The 27,966-nt window shown below is 44.9% G+C and overlaps 1 protein-coding gene and 1 long non-coding RNA gene across 2 annotated transcripts in view; one reads left to right on the top strand and one right to left on the bottom strand.

Moving 5' to 3' along the window:
* CLDN10 (claudin 10) overlaps positions 1-27,966 on the bottom strand; it is a 100,082-nt gene that overhangs the window by 44,202 nt on the left and 27,914 nt on the right. The gene's annotated exons all lie outside the window — the stretch shown is intronic.
* On the top strand, positions 33-27,392 carry LOC129080937 (uncharacterized). Its single transcript, XR_008530246.1, has 5 exons — positions 33-85; positions 541-751; positions 6,527-6,646; positions 19,039-19,211; positions 27,136-27,392. It is a non-coding gene; the product is annotated as an uncharacterized LOC129080937 (long non-coding RNA).

The raw sequence follows: 27,966 nt of genomic DNA, 5'->3' as shown, positions 1-27,966 counted from the left end.
CATGATCATTTGTCCTTCACCAGCCTCGTCTATAGGCCTGAGCGTGGCTCCATTCTTCAGGCTGCCCGATGAGATGGGCCCGCAGGTAAGGTCTAGGTCTTCACGTCTCTGTGTCCCGCGGGGTGTGCAGGTAGTGAATGCTCAATGGATACTTCTTAATGTATTGACCTAAGGGGTTTCCCTCCCATTCTTCTACCTCGACAATTAGAGACACTAAAAAATACCATCCTGGTTTATCTTTTAATGGACTGAACACATGAGTCAGTTATTTATTGTCAGATAGTCTCATCAGAAACCAGTTCTGCAAAATACTATTAGGAAGGTGGTCGTGTATCTGAAAATCAGTGAAAGACCAGTTCTTTTTCTTACAGCTCCACCTTATTTTTTCTCAATATTTTCTTATGAAAATGTATAAATATATAGCAGTGTTGAAAGTTTTACAATGTGCATCCATTGTTATGGATCAAATTGTGTCCTTCCCCCCACCGCCAAATTGTATGTTGAAAACCTAACCCTCAGTATGACTGTGTTTGGAGAAAGGGCTTGCAGGTGGTGATTCAGGTGAAACGCGGTCACGAAGGTGGGCCCTAATCTGATAGAACTGGTGGCCTTAGAAGAGAAAAGGCAGTCTCTCTCTGCATCACGTGAGGACACAGTGAGAGGGCTGCTATCAGCAACTCAGAGAGAGAGGAGTCCTCATCAGAGGCTAATCATGCTGGCACCTCATCTCATACTTCTAGTCTCTACAACTGTAAGTAAATTTTGGTTGTTTAAGCTACTCAGTCCGTGGTATTTTGTTATGGCAGCCCAAGACGACCAATATACCTCTATATCGTATATACCATCTAGATTCTACCATTAATATTTTACTTGCTTTCTCCTCTCTCTCAATCTTTCTCTTCCCATCTCCTTCTCCTCCTCTGTCCATCCGTTAGTCCATCTTATATTTTGAGCCTTCTTAGAATAAATTACAGGCATCAATACAATTTCTCCTAAATACTTCAACATGCATATCATTAGCTAGAGACAGTTTTTTCTTTGATGTAAAATTTATATTTAATGAAATGCATAAATCTTAAGTGTACATTTACTGACTTTTGACAATGTATACATCTTTGTAAATATAACAAACTCAGTCAAGATACAGAATATTACCGTCTCTCCAGAAGATTTCTTATTTTTTCACATGGTAAATGAGTTGTCTGTTCTAGAATTTTATCTAAATAGAATCAACTAGTGAGCACTCTTTTGTATAAAGGTTCTTTCATTCAGGATATTTTTAATATTCATCCATATTGTTACATGAACGAGAAGTGTATTTCATTTGTTTCTTTTCTCTTTCTCTTTTTTCCCTGAGTAATATTCTATTATCTGGAGGAACCACAGTTTATGTCTTTTATTTTTTAGATGAACATTTGAGTTATCACAAATAAAGATGCTATGAGCATTCTTGCACAAATCTTTCTGTGAGTATGTATAATTATAGATACATATCTAGGATCAGAATTGCCGGATTATACAGTAGATGGATGTTTGGTTTTATAAGAAATTGCCTGACTCTTTTCCAAAGTTTTGTACTATTTCACATTCCTACTAACAACGTCTGGGAATTCCAGTTGCTCCACAGTTTGCCAACAGTTGATGTTAGTTTCTGTTTTAGCCATTTTAATGGTTGTATCATGGTATCTCATTGTGGCTTTGATTTTCATTTCTCTGATGACTTATGATGTTGAGCATGTCTGTGTGTGTATTACTCATGCAAACACCTCTTTTGTGCAGTGTCAGTGAAAACCTTTTGCTCATTTTTTGTTGGGTTTTGTCCCTATTAAATTAGGATTTTTTAAATATAGTCTAGATAGCAGTTCTTTGTCAGATATATGTTTACTAAATATTTGCTATCAATGTATGGCTTGTATATTTTTTAAAGTCCTCTTTCAATAAGCAGAAAATTAATTTTGATGAAGTCTAATATCATATATCTAATATATATACTTCTCTCTGTGTCTCTGATGGTTATTACTTTTTCTTATCTATTTGAAACACCTTTGCCTGCCCCCACGGCATGGTGATCCTCTTCTATATTTTCCTCTAAATCTTCATGGTATCAACTTTACTATTTAGGGTTATGATTGCCTCTAATTAATATCGCTGTGTTTGATGTGAGTTGGGGTCAAGATTCATTTTTCCCTATGATTCTCTGGTTTTATTAGCACCATTTTTTAAAATTCCCTTTGGATTGCTTTGGGGTCCTTGTTGAAAATCAGATGCTTGTGTGAGTGTAGGTGTACTTATCTATCTTTAAAAAATAGAAATACTGAGCATTCAACATCTAGAAGTCTTTCTCTTAAAGTTCATCTCTTTATTTCACCTTTGCACACCATAACCTGGGTAAGAATTTCATTAGGAGGGTATGATGACTTCGATAGCCTATTAGAAAAATTGAAATCCTGTCACTTTAAATATGAGTCAGCTTCTCTCTCTTCTAGGGATTTCACATTCACATACATAATCAAATATATTGGAATCCTTATTTGAAGAAAAGGGGCCTTAAATATGCAAAATAAAGAACTATGTTACTACTAGTTTATCCTACTTAAAGGTGCATCATATTATATTATTCAGTAAAGATGACCAGTTTCCTCTTAATTTGAATCTCATGTGGTTGAATAGCAAGGGGTGTATTTATGATTTTAGTATAGAAACTTATATAATTAACCTTAACTTCTTTTTTATTTTTTTTGTTATTTTTTATTTGTAAAGAAAGAAAAGTATGACAGTAAATAAAACTATATATGGAGACAGACTTTAAATAGACTTATTTCAATGATCATTTTCCAATACATACAAATATTTCATCATAATGTTGTATACCTAAAACTAATATAATGTTGTATGTCAATTATGCCTCAATAAAAAAAGAAAAGAAGTAATTTTTAGACCATTCCTATTACAATAGAGTTTTGTAAAGACCAGTGAGTTTCAGGGAAGTACTTTAGTGAAACACATGAATAAAACAATAAAAAAATAAGTGACATGAAACAGTTGATCGAAACAAGGTGTTTTCATTGGACATCTGTGTATCAGGTATTTCTCTTTGTGTAAAAGCTTGTAACAGTGCATGTACTTTCTCCTTTGCATAATTTGGAGTTTGTTCTCTTCACACTAATAAAGGCAGAAACACTCTGCCCCTTCAGGTTGAACAGACTCGGGCAGGTGAGAGGGAACAGTGGCTGTCAGCCTTCCTCAGCAGCCTCCCCTAAGCTTGCCAACCCAGGTGCATTTACCTGCTCTTGACTCTGGTAACTCGATAGCCTCTTTCCTTCCGGTCGAGACCGCCTCACCACATACAGCCTGCCATGGATCTTTGTCTCATGCCATTCATAAATGGTGTGGTTTCAACACAAAGAATTTTAACATCCTTCACATCCCAAAATAAACAGCAGCCCTGAAAATGTCATAGGGCTTTCATTTTACAGGAAATGGAATGAAATAACTCACAGTGCAAACTTTCCAATGCTCTCTCTTCCCTCCCTCCAGTTGTTAAGAACAAACAAATATAAGTGCTAGGAAATGTGAACCCAATAACACACTTTCTAGTTGGTGGGCATTAAATATTATATAAATGTGGCCTGATAGTTTAGTATACAAAATATACACACTCCTAATATCTTTTTAAATGTTTAACAAACTCAAGTTTTTTTTAAAAATAATGAAAGTGACTTTCCATAACAATTACATTGGGTTTGACTCTAGGATAATTTACAACGTCCTCACCATAATTATTAAAAAAAAACCAAAACACTATAAAGTGATCAGGTCTAATAAGTCAGTTTCAAGGGAGAGCTATGTCTTGCTAAACCCAGAAATAGCAGTGTTAAACCCAAATGTATTTGAAACGAATAGAGAAGTCAAAATCCTAATTGTATCTATTTTTTGTATATGAGACCTGCGTAGGACCAGGGGCTCTTGTTCACTTCATGCAAAGTACTGGGGGGAAAAAAGAAAAGATGATCGGTGTCCTACAAAAGACTTTTGGGGAATGGAAAAGGACTACTTGTGCATGAATGCTGCCTCATGAAGCCAAAAATAATGAGTTATAGGAAAGTCAGGTGACTAAATTATTCTAGCCTGGAGGTAGGCTCGCCTGGGAAGCTAAGAATTCTAGTGCGAAGGGCTAGAGTTCCCAGGGCCCCTCTTATTATTAACATATTAATAAGCCTAATGGTTCTTAACAATTCCTTTCGAGCCCTGTTTTTCGACGTCCGGGGCACATTCTTTTGAAAGAAGCGTGTTTACTCACTTCAATGAGTTGGAAATCTCACCTGCCTGTGGAAGAACTATTTCATGAGATCTGACGAAAACATTCCCAGCCACCGGAGAAGAAAGCACCATGAATTCACTGATTGAAGAACCAAATTTGTGAGCAAAGCCAGAGGAGATTTTAATAGTATCTATTGAATTTACTTCTCCTGATTATTGTAAGGACTTTCTCTTTCAATTTAGGAATTTAGGGCTAATAGAAGGTGTCCTTATGATTATATTTACACAAAAATATTAGGAGAAAACTTGGTGTGGGCAGTAATAGCTCACCGATCCAACCAGTTCTACATTTAAAAAAACCAAAACTTTGTTTCCAGCTTTGTTTTCAAAAGAAACAAAATGTCCCCACTTGGCCATCAATCAGTCATGCATGTTGGCACCTTTGCTAATTTTCTGTAGACAATTCATGCTATGTTCAAGCACCAGAGACCAGTTTGTGCAGTGTCTTAATGACCTAGCTAATTCCTCTCTTTAACTTAGCTTATCAACATACTGAATAAACTTCGTTTGTTCTTGCCAACTGCCCATTTAATAATGTGGCCCTTTGGATGCCGTCAACTCCCATTGCCTGGTTTTGCTCTGTGAGGTACTCCTTTCTGCTGCCCTGAGCCCCACCCTTGACTGGTGAGGACTGGCTGCTGGGGCGGGAGGGTGGGGGTGTGGCGGAGTGGGGGGTGGTGGTGGGACATGCGCTCTCAACTAGTTAGCTTCCCTCAGTTTGGCTGTCGGTCCTCTGGGAGAAGAAAATCATTGCATTTATTTTTACTTGATCTTACTTGTCACGGATGCCTTATTTGAATTTAATTTTTAGCAAGTGGTTGGATCACTCATTGATCTCTTGGCATCCTTTTGTTGGTATCCTTTTTTGTTGTACTGTATGGGAAAACTAAGAAATATTTGACACCAAAATATACGATTCATTTGCACATGGTGACATTACACAAATAGAGTCACACAGTGGAAATAAAAAGATTTCAGAAAAAGTGTGCAAGGAAGCACTTCAAGGAGCCCCAAAAGACACATTCTGATCATAGTACCCAGTCATAGAGTTGAGTTCCCCAGGTTGCCACTGACAGCATTATTTCCAGTTCAACTAGAGCCGTTAGCAAGCAGAAAACTTTCTCCTACAAACACCACATTCCTCCTAGAGTGAATGGCTGTAGCTGGCAGTGGGTGAAAATGAGCTTTGCCCTCGGATACACAGAATTGAATTGCACATGGCCGCAAAGTGGTGCACCTTGACCACAGACTCCGCAGCCTTTATTTTTTTAGGTCAGAACTTTAAAGAGCAAAGGTAGACTTCTGGGTAAAATGGCAGACATTTGTTTCCTCCAAAATGCCACTAAAAAAAGACAGTAATCAGATTTTTTTAAAAATTGGCATAAAAACCATCAAGATCAAAGAGGTGGCAAATAAAACAAGAATATAAAACTTTAGGACCTGGAAATAAGATTTGCAAATGGCAAGCTGCCTAACAGGACTGAGAAGGCTGAGTCCTAAGTTGGCGGTGAGGAAAGCCAAGAAACACCCCAAATTAGACCGTAGAACTAACACAATTAGAAGGTCCCAGGCATCTTTGGAAGAAGGAGACAAAAGAGGGGCTAAAAACAGGAGGAGTGGTTGAAAGTTGATTTAGAAGAAGTTTGAGCTTCAGATTTCTTCCTCGATTCTGTTCAGTTTGGCAAGTGTAAATGGCATATGGAAGATCATAGGTGCACAAAACTAGAAGCAAGTCGTTTGTCCAATTGTCATTAAGTTATTCTGCCATTTGCAACCACCCACTCTTCCCCCATACTCTGCTCCTTATGGGCTCCGCAAGAGTTAATCAGTTGGCCTACCCTGAAGGTGGAAGGCTCTGGGAGACAGCTTCTCTAACAATAGCCACTAGGAAGTGGCTTACTAGTAGCTGGTGGGAAAACTTTATTACGTCGTCGGGTTAATGGACAGTGGCCCCATTAACAATGGGTCTGTAAGGAAACCAAGGAGAGTGTGTTTACAGCTTGTAGCATGTCCACCCATTTCTGGCTCTCATTCCTGGGCACACAGTGAAAGTACATGCCCTAGTCCCCCAGCATCCGGGTGAGCGAATGTGCTTGAAGCGTGGCTGATGAAATACAGGTGGAAGTGATGCATCTTACTTTCAGAAGTCTGGCCTTAGAGCATCCTTCCTGACCTTGCACTCTCTCGTTTTTCTCTGCCTGTCTAGAAGTGAAGAACTATGTAACAGAAGAGTCACATGATGGACGAAGCCCAGATCCCTGCATGATTGTTTGGAAGAAAGCTACCCATAAGCACGGCAACTGCACTGGACTTTGCACGATTAAAAGTAAACCTTAATTTTATTACGTTACTGAGATTTTGTTGTACTTGTTACTGCAGCATAACCTAGCCTTCCCTGACTAATACAAAAGGTCCTGATGCCTGTTGTGGAGTGAATGAGCAGGCAGGGGAAGGATTACAGATGCTCCTTAGCAGCATGATTCATAACAGCCAAATGGTGGAAACAACCTAAATTTCCACCAACTGATGAACAGATCAAACTAATTGTCAAATGTGATATTAGGAAATTGGGAAGAAAGGGAATTATTCTTATTTACAGATTTCATATAGAAAATCCAAAGGACTCTGCAGAGAAGTTATTAATGAGGAGGGTTTAACAGTTTTGTAGATTCCAAAGTCAGCATAAAAAAAAAATTGAATTTCTATGTATGTAAGTGTGGTCAACAGTTTAAAAATGAATTTTTCTATTTAAAAAATAGAATTAGAGAGTCAAATAACTAGAAATAAATTTTAGGAGAGATGTTCAATCTTTATGCAGGGAATCTTAAACTATTATTAAATGAAGTTCAAGAAGATTAAAATAAAACAATATATCATCAGCCCTGGCCTGACTTTCTGTAGGCCAATGGCAAGAACACAAATGGAAGTCTGCATTTCATGTCTAAATATTTAAAAGTTATAAATATAGCCAACAAAGGGTTGAACAAAATATAACCTGCTTTCCTATGTTGACCAATGTATCTTTATAACTCCCTGGAAAGCCATGTGTGAATTTTGAAGTTTGGACTCTTCAGAATTCTGTGCTGGATATGAGCTCCTGGCTCACATCCTATGTGCTTTCCTTAATCCCCACTTCTCTCCCTGCCCCCCACCCCAGCTCCATCTTACACTGTACCAGGAGGGGACTTTCATGTGCATCCGTGAACATGCCAACCCACCTGACCAAGCTCCATCCATAACACCCATATTCCTTGACTATCACTCTACCATCCTTTAACCAATCCCTAAGCCTAAGGACATACACTGGTGGATTCTCTGCCTTTGGGAGGACAGGCCCAGGGAAGAGACCTGTGCAGGTCCTAGAAGTGCATTTGAGGCCTTTTGGGAAAGATGTTTCAGAATCTCGATGCCCATATTTCAGCTGGAGGAGGGAGTGTTGGCTGTGAGGGACACATCCCATTGGCACATTGAACTCTCCACTCCATGGGAAGGGGACAGAGTCCACATAGGACCTGAAATTGTGGTCCAGGGTAGAGGTCCCACTTAACTGAGTCTGAGGATTATATCTATTTATGTGTCATGTTCATCGATTGGAAGACTCAATGTCATAAAGATGGTAATTCTTTCCTACTAGTATATAATTCAATGCCATCCCCAATAAAATCCTAATAGGTTGTTTATGGAACCTGACAAGTTGATTGTAAAATTTACATGATAATGTTAAAGTTTAAAATAGCCAGGATACCCTTAAAGAAGAACCAGTTGGGACTCCTTACTCTACTAGGTTTAAAGACTTGTTACAAATTCATAAGAATTAACACAGGGCGGTATTAGACAAATTGTCCAATGGAAAAAAATGCAGAGCCCAGAAAGAGTCCTGCAAGATGGATGGATGGATGGATGGATGGATGGATGCATAGATAGATAGATAGATAGATAGATAGATAGATAGATAGATAGATAGACAGACAGACAGACAGATTTTTAAATACATGCTGTTGGGGCAACTGGATATCCATGGGGCAACATGGAAAAAATGAAATAGCTCTCTACAGCACAAGGTATACAAAAACCAATTCCAGATGGATTGTGTACTTTATGTGAACGGCAGAACAATCTAGAACGTGGGGGTATTTTACCTGACAAATGGCCTCATCTCTTCAACAAATAAATGCCATTAAAAAATGCAAGGGGAACTATTACAAGTTAAAAAAAAATTAAGAGAATTATCAACCAAGTGCACTTGGTGGAATTGTTTGGATTCTGTTACGTGTGAAAATTGCATCCTGGTACTATAATAATAAGCTAACTTTAAAATAAAACAGTAGCACAATTCTGTGTACTTGTATTGAGTCTTATGCCAAAACCAGGTCCGAATAGTTCCAAAAGACCTAATCTATAGCTTTGCCAACTATCCAGGAGCCTGAGGCCAACTTATGGCCCCCAGTTCCTTCCTTCATAGAGGAAGATATCTTACAAAATAAGAGGAACTTTGTTGCTGATAGTTCTTGAGGAATTGGTCTTCTTGTGTTTGAGCTAAATGCTTCTGTAGTTTGGGAAACATGAAAGTCTGAAGATTTACCACTTAGATTAAAGGAAATCTTTGGAGATGCACCTCTTACAAGAATGGAACTTCCTACCTTGTGCAAAGTGGCAAATGGTTTGAAGCATTTACAACCATTCAACTTGAACAGTTTCATACGGATGCCAACCACTGAGAGGTCAAGAGGGTGGTACGTTGGATTTAGGCACAAGTAAGTACCACGCTGTAACCAACCAAGGCAGGGATAGTGTGTTAAGATTCCACAATGTGAATGATTCCAGGTTTATTACCTTGTAAAGATGGACAGTGGAATTAAAATTCGCAGGCCATTTTGTAGCATTAAAATAGGTATATTTTGAAATTTAGAGAAGTTCCTGTTGTACTTTCATTTCTATGTACTATCACCCTTTAAGTAGCCATACGATTAAGTAAGAATCGATTAAGAAGGGCTATGAGGGAGGGTCTCTCGTAATCCTAGCCCAATGCGTGTCTGTGTGGTAAGTTTCCAAAGATACGTATGAATGAATGTTAAGAACTACTTCTACACACAAGGGTTTTCTTTTCACAGCCTTTTCCTTTTCTTAAGCTTTCCTAAATTAAAAAAAAAAGTATATTGTTTTACTTCAGGGGGAAAAAAATCTCTATTGACTGCTTTTAAAATGCAGAAGGCCAAGAAGGAGCCAGAACGTTGGGTGAGGACGCCACGGAGGGAGAAGGGCTGGACATGAACCCAAGTTAGAACGGTGCCGTGCGTGTGATACAAAGAGGAGTGAGTTTAAATCCTTCAAGTGAAACGACTTCTTGTCTGTGTTCCTTAGAAAACAAGCCTGTCTTCGGTACAGGGCTTGCTCTGCCTGTTTATATAAAACGTGAATCCCTCCCCCAGCTGTGTGTCCACTGCCCAGCCCAGCGCCTGGCCGGAGGTGGGCACTCGAGTGGTCATTGAATAATGAATAATGCAGGAGCTCCTGACTTTGGATTATAGGGGCCATGCTACAAGGGTGGGAACATTCCAAATTCAAGTAAATGTATTGGGTATGTACCGGGTACTGGTAAAAAAACAAAACTCAGGTACTTTCTGTGCAGGAAAGCTGGCGTTCCTGTATTCTGGTTCAGTCCCTTCTCCCAAGTTAGCCTGTGGGAACATGAAGACCAGGCACAGAAGCACCGCCTCCCAGCTCAGCTGAAAGCATAGGCGTCAGGGGTGGCCCTGTGCCGCTGGGAAATGCACAGGACAGCATCCTGTGTGGCAGAAGTGAAGCTATTGTCCTTAGGTGAAATCCCCTGCCTCCAAGGGAATTAAAACATTCACCGGACCTGGATTCATCCATCTCTCCCTTCTAAGCCTCGTCCTGGTTGGCCAAACACATTGTTCCCATTTACAAGAAAGAGAGGAAGGAAGGGAGGGAGGGAGGGAGGGAAAGAGGGAGGGAACAAGGGAAGGAGGGAGGGAGGGAGAAGAGAGGAAGAAAGGAAGGAGAAAGAGAAGGAAAGGAAGAAAGGAAGGGAGAGAAGAAGGGAGAGAGGAAGATGATGAGGGAATTTTTACATTAAATGGTTATTTGTAGTTATAGCGTTGGCCTGGGTCCAAGACACCAACGAGAGGAAACCCTCATCTCTCTCTCACCGACGACTATTGCAGGAAACTCTTGCACAAAGGATTGTTTTTCTGTGAAACCAGTTCCCTTCCCATCCCTCCAGTTTCTCAACACTTGTTTCTGTTAATAAGCAGTCATAGGTTTGAAAGGTCTCCTTGTTTCAGGCATCTTTTTTTCCTTTTTCTTTTTTGTTCTTTGCCATTCTATTACAGGGTTTGCTTCTTTCACCAAAGGAAAATCCCACAATGGCTTGGACAAATGATACTAATCTGTATTTATAGTATCAATATCTCACTTTACTTAATGCTGTTTTTGGTTCTTACAGCTGACTGACTTTTGGATGTATAAAAAGATTGAATAAGGTTCTTGTGAACCTGGTTGTCAAATTCTAAATTTTGTACATGTTCCAAGAACCCTTTTTTATTTTTATTTATTATTTTTAGAGAGAGCGGAAGGGAGAGAGAAAGAGAGGGCAAGAAACATCAATGTGCAAGAGAAATCGGTTGCCTTTTCCAAGACCTGACCTGCAACCCAGGCATGTGCCCTGGTGGGGAATTGAACCAGCAACCTTTTGGGTCGCAGCCCAGCGCTCAATCCAATGAGCCACACTAGCCAGGGATCCAAGAATCTTTGAGTTAAAAACAAAACAAAACAAAACAAAACAAAAAAACCCTGTGGTGTAAAATGTTTTATTTTCTATAAAATTCTTACGCTTGACAAATGCATCATATTCATAGGGTATTATTACATTAGAGTTCAACTACATTTACATTTCACTGATGCAGTCTAATACCCTGAAAGCTTTCTAATTACTCTTGTTTTATACATGGAGGCCTGAGGCCTGAGTAACTTGCCTCAGAAAGCAGGGTAGTCAGTAATAGAGGTAAGTCTCCAATGTACCACTGTATCTTATCACTTTAATTTCCTGACAACATAATTCATGAATTTACCGATATTGAAAGATTTTATTTACTGTGCAAAGACATTTTATGTAATTATAAAATAGTTAAAATTTCATTATATATCAAAAAATATATATATATATAATCACCATAAAAATAAAAATAATTCCTAAACCACAGGCCCTGGTAAAGATTAGGGTAAGGCAAATCAGGGAAGGGCTTAACAAATAAGCAAGCAATCAAACAGTTCAAGAATCAATTGTGCTTAGAGATAAGATTCTTACCCTTAAGAAATTTACTATCAACCTGGGAAGACAGAACAAACAAAAATTGATGCTAGCACAAAGAACCAATGACTTTGTACAAAATCAAAGGTCTACAAAATGGCAAAGCAAGAAATGAATTCCAAAACATTCAGGTGTGCTCAGAGGAGTGAGAAAAATCACAGAAGTTTTCTGAAAGGAAGATGGTGAATATGTGTACTGACAGGGATGGCGAAGATTGGCCTAAGCAAAACTCGAAGGCAGAAATTTCCAAATTTCACCCCTTGAGGAAGGTTCCCACTTGTAAACCAGCCTGCCTGGCTGTTTCTCTCCGGTCCCCTGCTCCGGGGACAGGAAGGAACACCCGCCACATTCACGGTGGCTCCTCTCTAGCTCAGAAGCAGCGATGTGACAGAACTCGCTTACAAAGGCTTAGGAGAGCTCATTGTTAAAATTTTGGAATTTTGAGAGGCTTTGACAACATGTCAGTGGATCGAAATCTTACCCTCACCTTTCTTGGGCTCCCAGCTTTTATGGCACCTGTAGACATTTTAATCACTGTCTTGTCACGCACTCAGGTGCCTGTCTTCCTTTCTTACTGCAGGGCATGAACCATGTCCTCTTGGGTCTGGTGTCTCCTTTGGCTGACACTTCCTTGATGCTTGCTAACACGTTTGCGTAGTTGTTTGTCATGGGCTTGATTTTCCTTGTAGCTGGGGCAGGGAGCTCGAGAACGCGGGGGTTACGTATGGTACAGGAAGTACTACAATACAGGAAGTGACGAGTGCTTGGCTTTATCCTTGCGTGCCCAAACTCGAGGGTTGGATAAAAAAGGATGAAGCATTTCATGACCATCAACTTATTAACCAGACTGCTACAGAGAAGAGATTTAGAGTAAATCAAAAGCTGGACTTGACCACAGGGACATTAATTTGGCTTTAGATCAGGTAGTTTTAGAGGAATAACATGAGTGATACAGAGAGTTGGGAAGTGAGGAAGGAAGCTGATGAATATTTGTTAGCTGTGGGTGTGCCAAATCCTTTACATCCGTAATTTCACATCCTCCTCACAGCTTCTCTATGAAATAGGTTTATCTGTACAAATAAAAATAATTACCCACAAGGAAGCTGAAACTCAGAGGTTCAAATGCCAGAGCAGAGTCAGGCCAGCTCAGCAGCTGATCTGGATTCAAACTGGTTCATTCCCTCCTAAGACCACACACCTCCCCCTGTAGGACGTGGGAATCATGGAGGTGGAATTTCACTCGAGCCTGTACCTCACATCTCCCTCAGCTCACGAACATTTACCCACAGAAGGAGGCAGGAAGTTAGGATGACAGCCAACGTTCACCACTGAATTGAGGAAATAGTTTCTTCCATTGAAGAAACTTGGATGTTTCCAAAGGCAAACACATCCTTCTATATGTGTTTTTAACTTCCATGAAAAGCTGTGTTCATTGAGGTAACTCTGACACTGTGTTGAAGCTTTGCAAGAACACATTACCAGATAGCATCAGGTTCCAAGGGTCCACGGCGAGAAAGTAAGGAGACCAGCACCTGTTGGTCTCTGTGCAGACCTGCCCTTCCTCCTCAACGCCTCCTGAGAAACCCCATTGCAAGAGCCCTGCTGCCGCCAGCCTCCCACCCCAAGTGTGAGGGGGGAATGGAGAGGGAAGGGGGGTCACCGTTGGGGGTGCTGAGTTTGAGGAACAACAACCCTCCCCTTCCCCTCACCACCCTTTTGGGGAGAAAGGGATTTCAGCTGGTCCCTCCCCCAATTCTCTTACATGGTTGGTGGAACCCTGTCTATGCCTCCCATCACAATGAGGCTGATGGTTATCTCTTATCGAACGTGGCTGAGCGCAGGGCGGGCTGAGTGTTCAGTGCTGCTGGCATGAAAAGGAACACAGTGGCCCCGGAGAGAGTATGGCCGCGGGGCTGCCTGTCATCTGGGGTTGCAAAGAAATGTGTGTTTATGGACCGACTGATTAGGAAACAATGCTTCTTCACCTTAAAAAAAATATATTTGCTTTGCAAGGTATTCTTATTTCGGGATAGAAATGTAGAGAAACCAGCTTGTGTTGCTGGAGAGAATGAACTGGACTTGGTCCACTGACCCTTATCCTCACCGGTGGGACCAGGTCCACCTCTCCCCTCACTAAGCAGAGAAGGGCCATCGTTAGTGAGGGGCTGGAGCTTGAGATGCTGGGGTGTGCAGGCACGGGGGGACTGAGAAGGCAGAACTGCCCCTGGAGCAGAGGGGGCAGATGGGATGTAAGAGCTGTGGTTTCAGAAATAGGATGCACACGGGAGAGGGCACTGGAAAGGTGGAAAGGGAGAGAAAAGAACCCATGAGGGACGCCTTCCCTTCTGGAAGCCTGAGTCTTCAAGGAGGAGGTGCCGCCTTATGTTTTCCCTGCATTGGCTGGGCTGTTCTTTGGAGAGCTGCCTGCCTCTTCTGAAGGAGACATCGTTGTTCGCTGTGAGTTTGGAAAGGGATGGTAGGTGCAGCAGGAGGGACTTGGGAGAAGGGCACAGGCTACGTTTTTATCATTTTATCATTTTACAGCGTCCACCTCACTTTGCAAACATCTGCTGTGCCCACCTCAGTAGTGCGCTTAATATGTTGTGGCCATCATCTGACAAATAGAAGAGTTTTTCAATGGTACTCGCTTTTCCTGCGGCCAGCAGCCATCTTGGCTTCTTTCAGGAAGAGAAAAATATCCTCCGGGAAAGCCACAAAGAGACTCTTGGCCTAGGGTGGAAAGAGAATCCACTTTCTAAGACCATAGTATTTATACTAATGAGCGCTAATAGCTTTGCACCGAAGAAAGTGAGTTCATCACCAACCAAGACCTCTCGGGACTCTTTGCAAGAAATCCCTTGCCTATGACTCTCTGCAGGTGCACAACGGGAGAACTGTGTGGCTATAACAATGCCTACCTTTTCAAACTCGTGCATTCTGCTAAATTTCCAGAGAAATAGAACCGGATGACCTGACTTTAGGTTTCTTAGCACGTTGAAATTAGTTGAAATTTTCACTATAACACTACTCAGGGGTGACATCTATGGGTCTACAAACGGATGGTTTTAAAGAACGTGCAGGTCACATCATCCTATTTTGGTGAATGTCATTCATGTTTGTTGCAGAGGATTTGTAGGAGAACTAAACATAGAGGCAGAGAGAAGAGAATGGTCCTTCTTTCCTGTCTATCAATAGGCCATATATGGTCTTCCGTATCTTAACTAAAGACGCACGACGCTCTTCCCCTTTCTGCTCCCACCGGCAGGTGAGGCCGCTGACGGCGGGCCTTGCTGAGAACAGGCTGCTCTGGTACAGTGCAAAAGCGGCTGCTTCCTTCCTGCCTCTCCTTGCTGGGAGCACAAGGGGCTTTCCTCCAGTATCTCGACTGTGGGAACTTGGTCAAGTTCCTGGAGGCAAACCTCCCAGTGTGCTGGGCCCCTGTAACGACCGGGTCCCCCAAGACTTAGCTCTCACCTTGCCCACAATGTTAGTGACAGTTGCAGGTTTCCTACTTGGACACTAGCTCCCCACGCAGTTTCCACTCGTGACTTGGCTCTAATAGCCCAGGACTCTCTGTCTGTCTCTCCACACCTGGGAGGACAGAGAATTTGCCTGGTGTCTTCCTGCCTCTTATGGATCCAACAAGGGTGGTTGATTTTTCCGTCTGTTTAGGTTTTTACTTGTGACTAGGACAGAGTTGTATCCTTACACACAAACCAGAAACCAGAAGTCCTCTTTTCCCATTTCTAACAATATCTCTCTTCTTTACTTGCCAAACTATCTTTGCTTACTTTATTTGTTTTCTTTTTTTTTTTAAGAAACTTTTTTAAAGATTTTATTTATTTATTTTTAGAGAGAGGGGAGGGGAGGGAGGAAGAGAGGGAGAGTAACATGGATGTATGTGAGAGATACATCAATCGGTTGCTTCGCTCTCACCTGGGGACCTGGCCTGCAACCCAGGCATGTGCCCTGACTGGGAATCGAACCAGCAAACTTTCAGTTCCCAGGCTGACATTCAGTCCACTGAGCCACACCAGCCAAGGCTTTATTGGTTTTCCTGACACTCTCTCCACTTCAAACTGTTTCCTAATTTCCAAATCCAGGATATATTTTAAGATATATTTCCACACCAGGATATATTTCTGTAATACCATGTAGCAACAATAGCCACTCTTTTTTTTCCTTTACAGCATCTTTTCCTTTAGCCTTATAAAAAAATAAATCCTTTAGAATCCAATGTCTGTATTTTTATGAATGCCTCTTAGCCCCCAACCTAGGCTCCTTCCTAGGGTTTAGTCTTTGGCTCTCCATTTTTCTTCCTTTACGTTTGTTCCTGTGGTGAATGCCCCATGGCCTCTATGTAAATGTACACGTTCAGTTCTGACTTGTGTCCTGAGACCAACATCTTTAGTAGCATGTTGCGTATTGCCAGTGGAGAAATATGTAAAATACAGGCCCCAAACAAAGTCCGCCTGGGAGTCCATTCCTTCTGACCTGGGCAGGAAGTATTTTAGCACGGTCATTCCCGCCGCAGGGCACGGCCCACAGAGGCCAGCATGCCTGGGTGAGCCCGGGGAGCCCATTGTGACTCTGAGTCTTACCTCCCACCCTTTGAATCATCCATGACTGTGTCCTTAGAAAGAACGGAGACTCCAGAGAAAGGGCATCTTTGTGGAGAGGTCCCTTTTACCGAGCATGGTGCACTGTAAGAGTATGTACCCCCTTCACTTAGAACGTGCTCCTGAGTGCCCCTCACTGTGAGCATCAGGGGACAATTTCTAGAGGAAGAGTGACTGGCTGATTCCCAGATTCACATAATTACCCCCTGGGGCTTCTCAGACATGTGAGAGAAAGACATTCCAAAAGGCCAGACTTCCTGGTATCAAGCAGGTGGGAGAACAGAAAGAACATCGAGATTTGGAGTATGACTGTAATAATGACCTCATGTGTACTCCGAGATTAATGATTTTTAAAGCTCTTTTTTTTTTTTTTCTAGATGAATTGCAGACAAAATTCCCAAGTCAGGAACCTAAGAACTGAGCCACACTCCCCCTTTTTCCTTGCCTGTGAAATCTAATGAGCACTCTGCAAATCTGTCCTTTATAATACGTGCAGAAGTAGAATATTATAGCACAAAGGATGGGGGTAAATGGAGCACTATTATAAAGTTCTTATGTTAGGTGATAGAAATTTGAAGTAGACAGTGATAAGAATCTATGTGTAATCTCTAGAGCAACTTTTAAAAAAGCAACAAAGAGGTATAGCTAAAAAGTCAGTAGAGATAATAGAATGGAATACAAAAATTTATTCAATTCACAAAAGAACAAAAAAAGAAAAGAAGGGAGGAACAAAAAAAACTGATAGCATAGAAAAAATCCAAGGAATACATAGACTTAAACCCAACTATATCAGCGATTATTTTAAATGTAAAAGAACCAGACATTTCAATGACAGGCAGAGATTATTAGACTGGGCTTTTAAAAAATCAAGACCCAGTTATATATTGTTTATAAGAGATGTACTTTATAAATATGCAGACAGGGTGAAAGTATAAATAGGGAAAAGATATTCATGCAACACTAACATAAGAAAGCTAGGGTAGCTCTATAGATTTCTAACAAAGAAAACTTCAGGACAACGAGAATTACTAGAGATGGTTAGAGTCATTTCACAAAGATAAAAGATCAATTCATCAAGAAGACTGGGTAAATCTGCCCTTGGTAGCATCTTCCTCAAGTGCCACCTCCTCTCTATTTAGTCTTATCCCTTAGCTAAGCTCAGGACTCCCGATTTCTGGGCCGAATGACGTTTCTCTCCCATCCCAACCCATCCCAGCTACAAGTTCATTTGTGAAACAAAGACAGGACCACTCCTCTAATTACAAACCTTTGCTGGTTCCCAGTCATTGGCTGGATAAAGTTCAGTTGCTGTCCTGAGCTTGTGACAGGCATGCCTGCGGCTTCTCCTAACCAGCTGTCCAGCTTTACTTCTCGTTGCTCATCACTTATCCTTGAACACACTCACAGCAGTAACTCCTTTCCAGAACAAACAACGCTTCTCTCCGCTCGTACTTCTTCCACTTGCCAGAGGTACCCTCCTCGGACTTCTTCCACGCAGTGGTGAAACACCCTTTCCTACCTGGCTGCAAGCTGGAAATGAACCGGCCCCTTTAGCCCTTCCACTCCTCCCTCCCTCACTAAATGTAGCCACACTGGCCTCAAACAACCACTTCGGGTCCCACGTTAGGGTCTTGGCACTTACTGTTCCTTCCTCAAGGCATGCTCTCCTCCTCTATCCCTGTCCGGTGGCCCCTTTGAGCCATTCCGGGCCTCAGATCTGCTGTTGCCCCTCCAGAATCCTCGCGTAACCTCTCAGTCTTAAACAGCACCTCCCCCGCCCTCACTGCGCATCCTGCTATTTTATTGCGCCCACACTTCTCAGTGCCTCAATGCCCTGTTCGTGTATTTGTATCCTCGGTGTCTCCTCACCCCCCTGGAATGTGGACTCCACGTGAGCGAGGTTCTTAGGGATTTTATTCACTGATGTGCGCTTAGATCCTACCACAGTGCCTGGCACATAGTAGGCCATCAAAAACAATGCATGACTGCTAGATAGACAAGGGAACATTTGGAGCAGGGGATCTTTTTACTAAGGGTGCACTCTTTTCCCAGGTTTTAGGCAGGCCTTGTCCGTGCCTTCCAACATGCATATCCAATGAGGTGGCTCCAGCTGTGGATTCCAGGGGTTGGCCCCCTGGGAACCCGCCGGGGCCTCCAGCAGAAGGAGGGGCTGGTGAGGTCTGCATCAGCATCCCTCCGTCTGCCTGTCTGCAAGGCTGCAACCTCAGTCACTCAGACCCTGTCAGAGGCGCAGAAAGGTGCTTGATAACTGCTGCTGGTCGTGAGCTGAGAAGCCCTTCTGAGCACGAGAGCGCATATTTTCATGGGCTCTTTACCGTGTGTCTCCCGGTCCACTGACAGAGGAATGGATAGACAAAATGCAGTGCATACGATGGAATATTATTCAGCCTTAAAAAGGAAGGGGCCCGGGATGCGTGCTGCCGCATGGATGAACCTCGAGGACATGATGCTGAGTGAAATCAGCCAGCCGTGAAAACACAAGTTCTGTATGAGCCCACTCCTAGGAGGTACCTAGAGTACTCAAATGCGTTGAGATAGACAGTTACTGGCGTTTCTGGCGGGTGGGGGAGGGGGTTGGGGGAGGTGAATGGGGAGCTCTGGTACCCAGTCTATGTTGCAAACTGAAAAGAATCCTGGAGACCAGTTGTACAACAGTGTGAATGCACTTATCACTCCTAGGCTGTGCACTTAAAAATGATTAAGATTGTAAATTTTATGCCTTTTTTTTTTTTTTTTTTTTAACCACAGCTAGAAAAATACAAAGACTGGTGAAGGTGGTAAATTTAACGGATATTTTAGTACAATTAATTTTTCGGGGAAAAACGGATCACTTGTACACATATTATGTATGTACTTGTACTGGAGCCTTCAACTCTCTTCAGAACATTTTCTACTTCAATTCTGCTTGAGGAATATCTAAGGTAAGGACCTGGAGTTTGGCACTGTGGACGGGGGTGGGGAGAGGTTATGATGCGAGGGGGTGAGAGCTGTGTCGTGAGCTCTGAAGACCGTGACGCCTTTTAGATCATTTCTCAGGAAGAGCCTCACGTCGTAACTCTGAGAGCTCCATGGATCTTTAACAAAGATGCCCTGTTTTGGTTCGATTATATCCAGAAGGTAACAGATCGTAGAAATTTTCTCTTGATGGGCTTTTTAAACTCAACTCGTATTCAATTTCTCTCTCTGTGGTTTTTGAGTAGTCTCAAGTTCAGAATCATTTCAATTAAAGTTCAACATCGCTTTAATTTTCTTAAGGCTTTCCTCCTTTTCTCTGATTTTTTTTCCAGAATGTCCCTATCTAGTGTCCATTCCATAGCCTGCTTTCTTTTGAGAGAAAAATGTTTAGCTACTTACTCTTTGGCTGCAAAAATGCCTTCAACGTTTGGATTTCCTAGCGGCACGAATCCTTCCCCTTGTTACATAAAGGGAGCCCGTGTGCCCTTGAAGTTCCAGGGAAGTTGGTGTCCTAGGAGTATTGGGCACGGCAGATGGGGGTGTATAGTGGCTGTGCGGGTCTGAAGAGGACGTGAATGGCGGTGCTGTTTACCGCGGGCACTCACGCGTCTGCTTGGAGCACAGGGTGCCAGGCCGGCCCGCCGCCCTCCTAGTGGGACTGGTCTGTCCTTTAGAGAACCACGCCCTGTTTCCTGCCTGGTCTGTGGTGGTTGGCACAGCACCTTGGCCATGAGATCAGTGGCCCCTTTTCCCTTAAACCCAACTGCATGACTTCAGGTTCCTGACACATGCTTGCGACATCCGTGTCCTTCAGTGCAACATGGCCCTCTAAGGAGCCTGCCATCTAAAATAGAGGCATACCCCTGACCCCATGGCAAAATGCAACGTTCAACCTAAACAGAAACTACATATTGCCTTTTAATAAGTGTTATGATCAATATGTGTATTGATTGATGAAATGCATTGTTCAATTATACAATTCATTGTCTTTTCATGAGTGTAGCCAACGTTCTTTTTGTTTGTTTGAGGGTTTACTCTGAGTTGCACGCTACTGCTGCGTATCGACTTGCTTGATCTTTACAACAACCCACTGGAGTGTTGTTAACAATGGTTCAACAGCCCTCCGAAGGGTTGGTAACAACCATTATCCTCCCTGTTTTATCAGATGAGGAAACCGGGTCAAGAAGAGGTCAGGAAACTAGTTCAGACTCCCGCAGCGAGAAAGCGGCGGAGCTCGGGCTGGATTGGGCTGGTCTGTGCTCCAAGCCCGGCCGCCCGATGGCGGAGCCCGGACTGTGTGTCCCAAGGTTTACTCCATGCAACACGCTGCAGACAAGACAATGAGAGCCGTAAAAGGGGCTCCTACACTCTGAAGGCTTTTGTCCCCTCACAATCCCTATGTTGAAGCCTTAACCCCCAGAGCGATGCATTTGGAGATGGGACCTTTGGGAGGGCATTAGGTTAAGATGAGACTCGCTTCCTCTCTCTCTGCCCGGTGGGGACACCGTTTGAAAGCATTCGCCTACAAGCCACAGGGGGAGCCCTCCGCAAGAGCCACAGCGGCCAACAGGAGGGCTGTGGACTTCTCCGCCTCCAGAACTGCGGGAAACAAGTGTCTGTTGTGTGTGCTACTGGTCTAGGGCATTTTGTTACAGTAGTCCAAGCTCACTAAGACAGGGGAGGGTGTTCTGTAATCAAACTCATTTGGAAAATGCGCTATGCTTGCTCCCTCTCTTAAAGGACTCACAGTGTCTGTTAGGACATCAAAGGCTCTGAAAAGTCCTGGGGTGAAGAAAGCAGTTTCCATTTGGCTCAGCAATGGCTTTTCAATTTGACTATGAACCATCCCTCACTTGGGAATACTTCACAGAACACACTTGGAAGGTGCTGCTGGGACTGAATACCATGCCTCAGGCATGACTACGTCCTTGCGTTCCGGGGGGATGTAACAGCCCCACGAGGTCGGCAGCTTCTACAGTTGCAGGTCTGGTAGGCGAGGCCAAGAGGAGGAAGCAAGGCGCGCAGACCCTGAGAAAGACAGAGCAGGGGGCTGCGTCCGACAGGATGGCGAGTGGCCCAGAGGTTCCTGAACGTCTGGGAAGAAAAGCGGGGAGATCTACATACTATGAGGAAGTTGTTCCCAAGGTAAATCTGGTGAGAACGAACTTCTAAGGGCAGAGTTTAGGACCTGCCCTGGGTGGAGGACTTGATTTTACAAGAGGAAGGATGTTCTAGTATGATGTTCATTTGAATATAGGAAGATGGGATAACAAATGACTCTCGGAATTATTGTCATTGGCTGGACAGAGCCCTATGTGCCGCTCATCCGAAATTGAATATGGGCTGATTTCCTAAAACATCTCAATTTCTTTCTAGAGAAGGACAAAATGTATGCTGAAATAAAAGACCCAGGTGAGCAAAAGAGCAAAGAAATCTTGCTTGGTCATAGCAGTACCCAATAAATGTTTGCTGCATATATTGAAAGGTCAGAAAGGGGGGTTAATAGCGCAATTGAAGGTTTTGTGTCTTTAAAATGAAAGATTAATTATTATTTGGTAATTGGACATTTTTAATAGCGTATTCTTGTTGTAGGATTGGGGGAAGAAAGGAATATTGCTGGCACACAGGTGGCAAATATGCATAGAAAACCACCAAACCACTGTGTGATTTCCTAGTGAGATTTAATGTCTGATGTCAACTGAGGGGCTCAGCCCAATAGCCTTAAAGAATCCATTCAAATCTCATGTCCTGATTCCTCGCTCTTCAGAATGTGCTGGAGGAAGTTTGGAAAGGGAACTTTCCTTCAGGTGTCAGTATACGTCACACAGACAGCGGCCGGGTGATGGCTGCTTAATACATAGATCCACTGTGCAAATAGGTCCAATTTGCTTTACTGCTTAAGCCAAAGAGAACAAAAGTGTAAGTGGCCTCAGTCATTAACACTGGAGGTGTTGACACAGAAGAGGTTAACCTCAGTACAGAGCAATGGCCTGTCCACACTTTTTATTTAAAACAAGGTGACATTTGATTGAAATTAACAATTTTCCTCAGAACTGGAATGTAGTGAGGTCTTATGCATATCGCACAGAGGCTATTTTCAATTCCTGTGTTCATCTATTCACCTGTAATTGCGGACTGTGTACAAAGAATGTTTTCTCTTGTGTAAATGCCAGGTGGAGTTAGCAAATGTCGTGGTTATTAGTGCCATCTACTGGTTAAATCGAGTATGAGCCCCTTTACTGGGCACAAGACGCTGAGCTACTGTGCAGTCAGGGACTCAAGTCAAAGGACAGATGAGACGGGACGCCTGCATTTAAGACTGATAAGGAATCCAACTTTATGAGCCAATTGGAAAGCCAACCACTGAAAGTGTGTTTGATGCTAGTAAAGAATTACTGCTAATTATTGTTCATTATTTTGGGGAGGGATGTTGGTATTATGTTTACATTAAAACATCCTTATCTTTTAAAGATTTGGTCCTCAGGCCAAACCCAGTCCCTTACCTCCTTCTGTGTGGCGTATGAAGCTAAGATTGGTTTGCACAACGTTTGAAAGATTCAAGATGAAGTATTTTGTGTCATAGGGAAGTTATATGAAATGACGACTTCTGTTTCCATAGCGGAAGGTTTATGGGGGCACAGCCAGGCTCAGCCACTGACCTGCCGTCTAAGGCTGCTTTCCCGCAACCCCGGCGGGGCTGAGGAGTTGCGCGGGAGGCCCTAGTGCCCGCAGGGTTTAAAAGTTTATTCCCTGGCCTTTTGCAGAACGTATACTGGCCCTGCCTGAGGGCTGTGCTGTTGTAAGTGCGGCCTGGCGACCTGCAGCGCTGGCCGTGCCTGGGAGGCTGTTAAGCGGCCGTTTCGAGCCTCCATCTCGCTCCAGACCCACTGACTCCGGATCCTTCGATCCTGGGTGGTTCCTACTCACATCACAGCTAGGGAAGCGCCTGCGTAGAGGGCCCTGCTTGCGTCAGCCTCGGCTGCACCCTCCCCACGGTGCAGGCAGCCAGCAAGGAGGAGGGGAGGGGTCTACCTTGAGCCCCCTCTAGGCGCTGCTCTCCTACCTGGAACCGTGCAATTCCTGCCTCCAGCGCCAAGGCCGGCCCCCTGTGTGGTCAAGATACAGCTGCTTGTGGGGTGGGGAGAGAGTGGCCTGCGCCCAAGCTTGCAGGCTGGGCTTCCTTGTGGCACAACGAGGATCAGAGGCAAAGGCAGGAGGAGACAGGAAGGGGGGGGGGGGCGGGGGGCGGGGGGGCGGGGGGGGGGGCGGCGGCTCCCTGGGACCTCACCTCTTGGCTTGGAACTCCCCAGTCCAGGCATCCCCGCCTGCCGGGTAGTTACACAGGTTTATTGGACAGTTTCTTAGCTTGACTTAAAACTTTTAAACATTTAAACATATAGAACGAGGCTTGATTTATAAAGCTTTTAACCCCGGGGCCCACAAATGTTAATGGTGGGTCTGTTGAATGCTTCTCAGTGTGTGTTCCAAGGACCACGTGCATCAGGATTTTTATGGGCTGTTCGTTAAAAATGCAAATTCCGCCCACACTAGTGTGGCTCAGTTGGCTGGGCGTCGTCCTGCAAAGTGAAAGGCAGCTGGTTGGGTCCCCAGTCAGGCACAGGCCTGAGAGGCAACTGATCAATGTTTCTCTCTCCCATCCATGTTTTTCTCCCTCTCTCTAAAAATAAGTAAATAAAATCTTAAACATGCAAATCCCCAGGCCCCATTTGCAATTCTTTAAATCAAGACCTTTGAGGATGGACCCTAGGAATGTGCATGCCCCGTAGGGGAGGAGAGAGAGGAAGCCAGGACCTAGGAGAGAGGATGCTGACGACGATCTTCGGGCGCGGCCTGCCTCTCTCACTACCAGTCCTCGCGCCATCTGTCCCCGACGCAGCTCTGGGAATTGCAGGGAGAAGCTTCCCACCAGAATGGGGCAAGGGAGCCTCTTGCCAAATGTGGGGTTTGGGAGGCTGCCCTGCAGAAGGAAGTATCTGACTCAATGCACAATTGGGAGCAAAAGGAACCGGGGCGGGGCGCGGGGGGGGGGGGGGGGGGGCGGCGCGGTGGGAACCAGAGAGGCTCTACCGGAGATTCCCGCTGAATCCCTCCTGCAAATCTTTGGGCTGGAGGTGAGACCTCCCAGTCCCGCAGGGGATGTGGGAGTGGCTGAGACGGGCTTTGCCTCCCACTGGCCTGGGGTCAGATTCTGCATCTGTCATTAAGAATTGTATGACCTTGAGCAAGTTACTGAAGCTTTGTAAGTTGGTTTCCTTGTCTGTAAGATGGGGTTCCCAACACCTCCTAGGCTTGTGTTAGAGTTAGACGAGGTAAGTAAAACCACATGCTGGCCACACAGAGCTGAATGCGGGGTGGCTGCTGTTCATTATGAAGCTCAAAATCTATTCCTCTGCTCCTCCTGATGCTTGATAGCAGAGGCTCTTGCCACTGGCTGATAAGACAAATTTCCTCAAACCCCAAGTACAGGAAGCTACTTAGGCTCCCGTTACACAGTGCCTGGCGCCAAATCAGTGCTTGGCCAGTGACCTTGAACTCTCGGTGAGGGAGCAACCCCTGAAGTTGCTGCCAAGCTGCTCATTGTGTAGGATTTCAAGGATCCCCACCCATCAAGGCCGTGTCTTGGGACTCCCTTGCCTCCTAGTTTGCGATGAAACGCTGGCCACTGTGAAACTTCCAGGGACAGCTGTGCCGTACTAAAAACCGCCACTAGGGGGAAGCAGACTCCAAGCATTCATGTGAGGAGAGGTGAAAGGCTGTGAAATGCTGAACCAGGTGGACTCCATAGAAGGCAAGAGGGGTAGCGAGCGGTAGCCTGCCCTGTAAGGCCCACCCGACCCTCTATGCACATAAATGCACACTCCTGGCCCGGCACTTGCATCGCCTGATCGCTGTTTACTGTTTCTCCGTAGATGGACACTCCGTTGTGTCTTAAATATGGCAAAGGCCCTTGGATTGCAAACTTAGCTGCAAATTTGCATCACCTGGGAAGCTCCGTAAAACCCCAGTGCCAAAACCTTATCTCAGTTCGCCTCTCTGGGGTGGGGAGGCAGAGACGCGGTCGAAACACCGCACAGGTGATCCCACCTTGCAGCCAAGTAGGAGGACCCCTTGTAGGTAAAAGATTTCATTTCTTCCCAAGCGGCCGCCAGCTTTCATTGCTGGTTGCCTCCTCCAAGGAGCCTCCCTAACTAGTCACACATTCTTCTCCTCTATTTGTCCGTGCCTCTGTCTGTCGTCGGTGCCAGTGCTTTTCGTAGTTGAATGTGCATAAGGATCGCCTGGGAATATTGTTACTACGCAGATTCAGGCTCAGCAAGTCCAGGTGGGGCTGAGAGGCTGCATTTCTACTAAGCTCCCAGGTGCTGACTAGCTGGTGGTCCAGGGACCACAGCCAGCACGGCTGATAGGCCAGCAGCCTCTGTTTCTGCACATGCGCCTTTGTGGTCGTTCCAGCCATTTCGTGTTACTTTTCTGCCTTCCCTGCTACAATGGGGAGAGTGGCTGGTCTCCAACGCTCTATCCTGCCTCTCATTCCAGTCCCACTCAGGTCCCCACGACACTGCCCTTTACATGAACCCACAGAAAAGGTGTTCATGACTGTTCAGTGGGGAAAGGAATACATGTGGTGCGAGAAGCTCTGAGCTTGGAGTTTGAGACCTGGCTCTGCCTTTGACAAGCTGTCAGGATTTAACCAAGAGGTGCACTGTCTGAGACTCAGTTACTTCGCCTGGTTAATTTATTTCATAATCTCGCTGTGAAGGCTAAAGGAAATAATCGTGTTAGAGCTCCTTTTCATCAGCGTAGGAGCACCTTCCTTTCTCTCTCTCTTGCTTGTCACCATAGCTCTGGATTCCAGCCTTGCCCTTCACGCACTACCGGGGGGGGGGGGTCCCATCTATTCCCGATGCTCCCCGTCTCCACCCCCAGCTCCGATTCCCCCTCAAGTTCCATCTGCCTCACCAAATGCCTACAGCACTTCTCCATCTTCTCGCCCCTCCACATGTCACATTTGACACATCACAAATCAAGTCTATATTTCTTTTCATTTCCCCAAACACCTCCTTCTCCCATGTGTCCCATCCCCATCGACCCCCAGAGGGAGAGGAGTGCAAGGAGCAGGGAGAGGGGACCTCAGGTGGGGGGTGATGGTGTGGGATAAGCGGGAAGAAGTCTGGGATGGGCATAGAAGACCACCCAGCACCCTCAGGGAGGCAGCATCAACCATAAGTGAGATCACAGAATGGCTGTGACATTCTAGTTCCCAAGGGTGGGGGCGGGGGCGGGGAATCCAAGGGGTTTTGATCTGGCCTTGGGGTTGTGGGAGCACAAGAGGCTAACTGACCCAGGAAGGGTTAGCCAAGATCCTACCCACAGAAACGGAGCCGGAGAACATGAAGTAGGAACAGAGCCACCTTCCAGAGCCTCTGCCTGGGCACCCAGCCCCACAGGGAACGGGCACAGTCTCACCAGAGCCCACGAGACCCACTGGGATGAAAGCACCCAAACTCTTTCAAACCCTGCTGGCCACTTTCCTGGCCCAGGAGAGGAGCAGAGATGCCTGCTGAGAGGTGGCAGGACTCAGTAGGGGTAGCGGAGATGTGGGCACAGTTCTGGCACTCTCTTCCTTGGTGAATGGCTGGAGGATGTGGTGGGGCCGTGGAGACTCACCTCCTCCCAGCGTTGAGCAACTCAGAAGAGAGCTGGGCCAGCAGATTTGGTCATTCCTGTGTGGGGTTCCATCGTGTCTCCCACCCCCAAATTTGTATGTTGACTCTCTAACCCTCAGTACTGCAGAATGTGACCTTGAGTCACCGCAGATGTAATTAGTTAAGATGAGGTTAACAGGATGATTCTTGTCCTTGTCAATAGGGGAAATTTGGGCACGGGGAGAACACCGTGTGAAGACAAAGGCAGTGAATGTAGTGCTGGGTCTACAAGCCAAGGAATGCCAAAGAGTGTCAACAAAACCACCAGAAAGTGGGACAGAGGCACGGGGCAGACTGTCCTCACAGCTCTCAGAAGGAACCGACCCTGCCCACACCTTGATCTTGGACTTCTGGACTCCAGAGCCGCGAGAGAACACGTTTCTGTTGTTGAGGCTGCTCAGCCTGCAGCACCATTACAGCAGCCCTGGGAGGAAGAGGCCACTGAACCATAGCCTGTGTGCTTCCCGTCTTCCTGAACACGTGGCCCCTTCCACCTGGTCTTCCACCTGCTCCCCTGCCTGCTGGAAGCAGAAGCTAACCTGTTCTCCCCCGCCCCAGGCTGGGGTGGCCGGCCATTCCTCTTCTCTGCACCCATCGAAAGCCGGGCTGTTCTCCCTTAGAACCCTGCCATAGTGCATTGTGTTACCATACTTTCTTTTCATTTCTGTTACCTCCACTAGTCGGCGAACCCCTTGACAACACGGATCTGTGTCCTCCAGAGCTCAACAGCCAGGCACAGAGCCAGGCCCTTGAGCAGTTCTTGGGGGATGGGTTTATCACTAACCCTCAAAGCTTGGTCCTTGGACGAACAGCAACAGCAGCATCCCCTGGGATTGTGTCCCGGATGCGCATTTCCATCTCCTCCCCAGGCCTGCTGAGTCTGAAACTCCGGGGCCCCATTCCTGCCTTTCTCTCTTGCTTTATCTTGATGCTGTCTCTCTCCAGACTATGCTCCTGCACGCCTTAGCCTCTTTCACTCCTTGAATCCACCAAA

Source organism: Pteronotus mesoamericanus, unplaced genomic scaffold (genome assembly GCF_021234165.1).
Source record: "Pteronotus mesoamericanus isolate MK-2021 breed Mesoamerican mustached bat unplaced genomic scaffold, CSHL_Meso_final contig_94, whole genome shotgun sequence".
Lineage (NCBI taxonomy): Eukaryota > Metazoa > Chordata > Mammalia > Chiroptera > Mormoopidae > Pteronotus > Pteronotus mesoamericanus.
The sequence above is the reverse complement of the archived record's forward strand: the minus strand, read 5'-3'. Positions and strand labels throughout refer to the sequence as shown.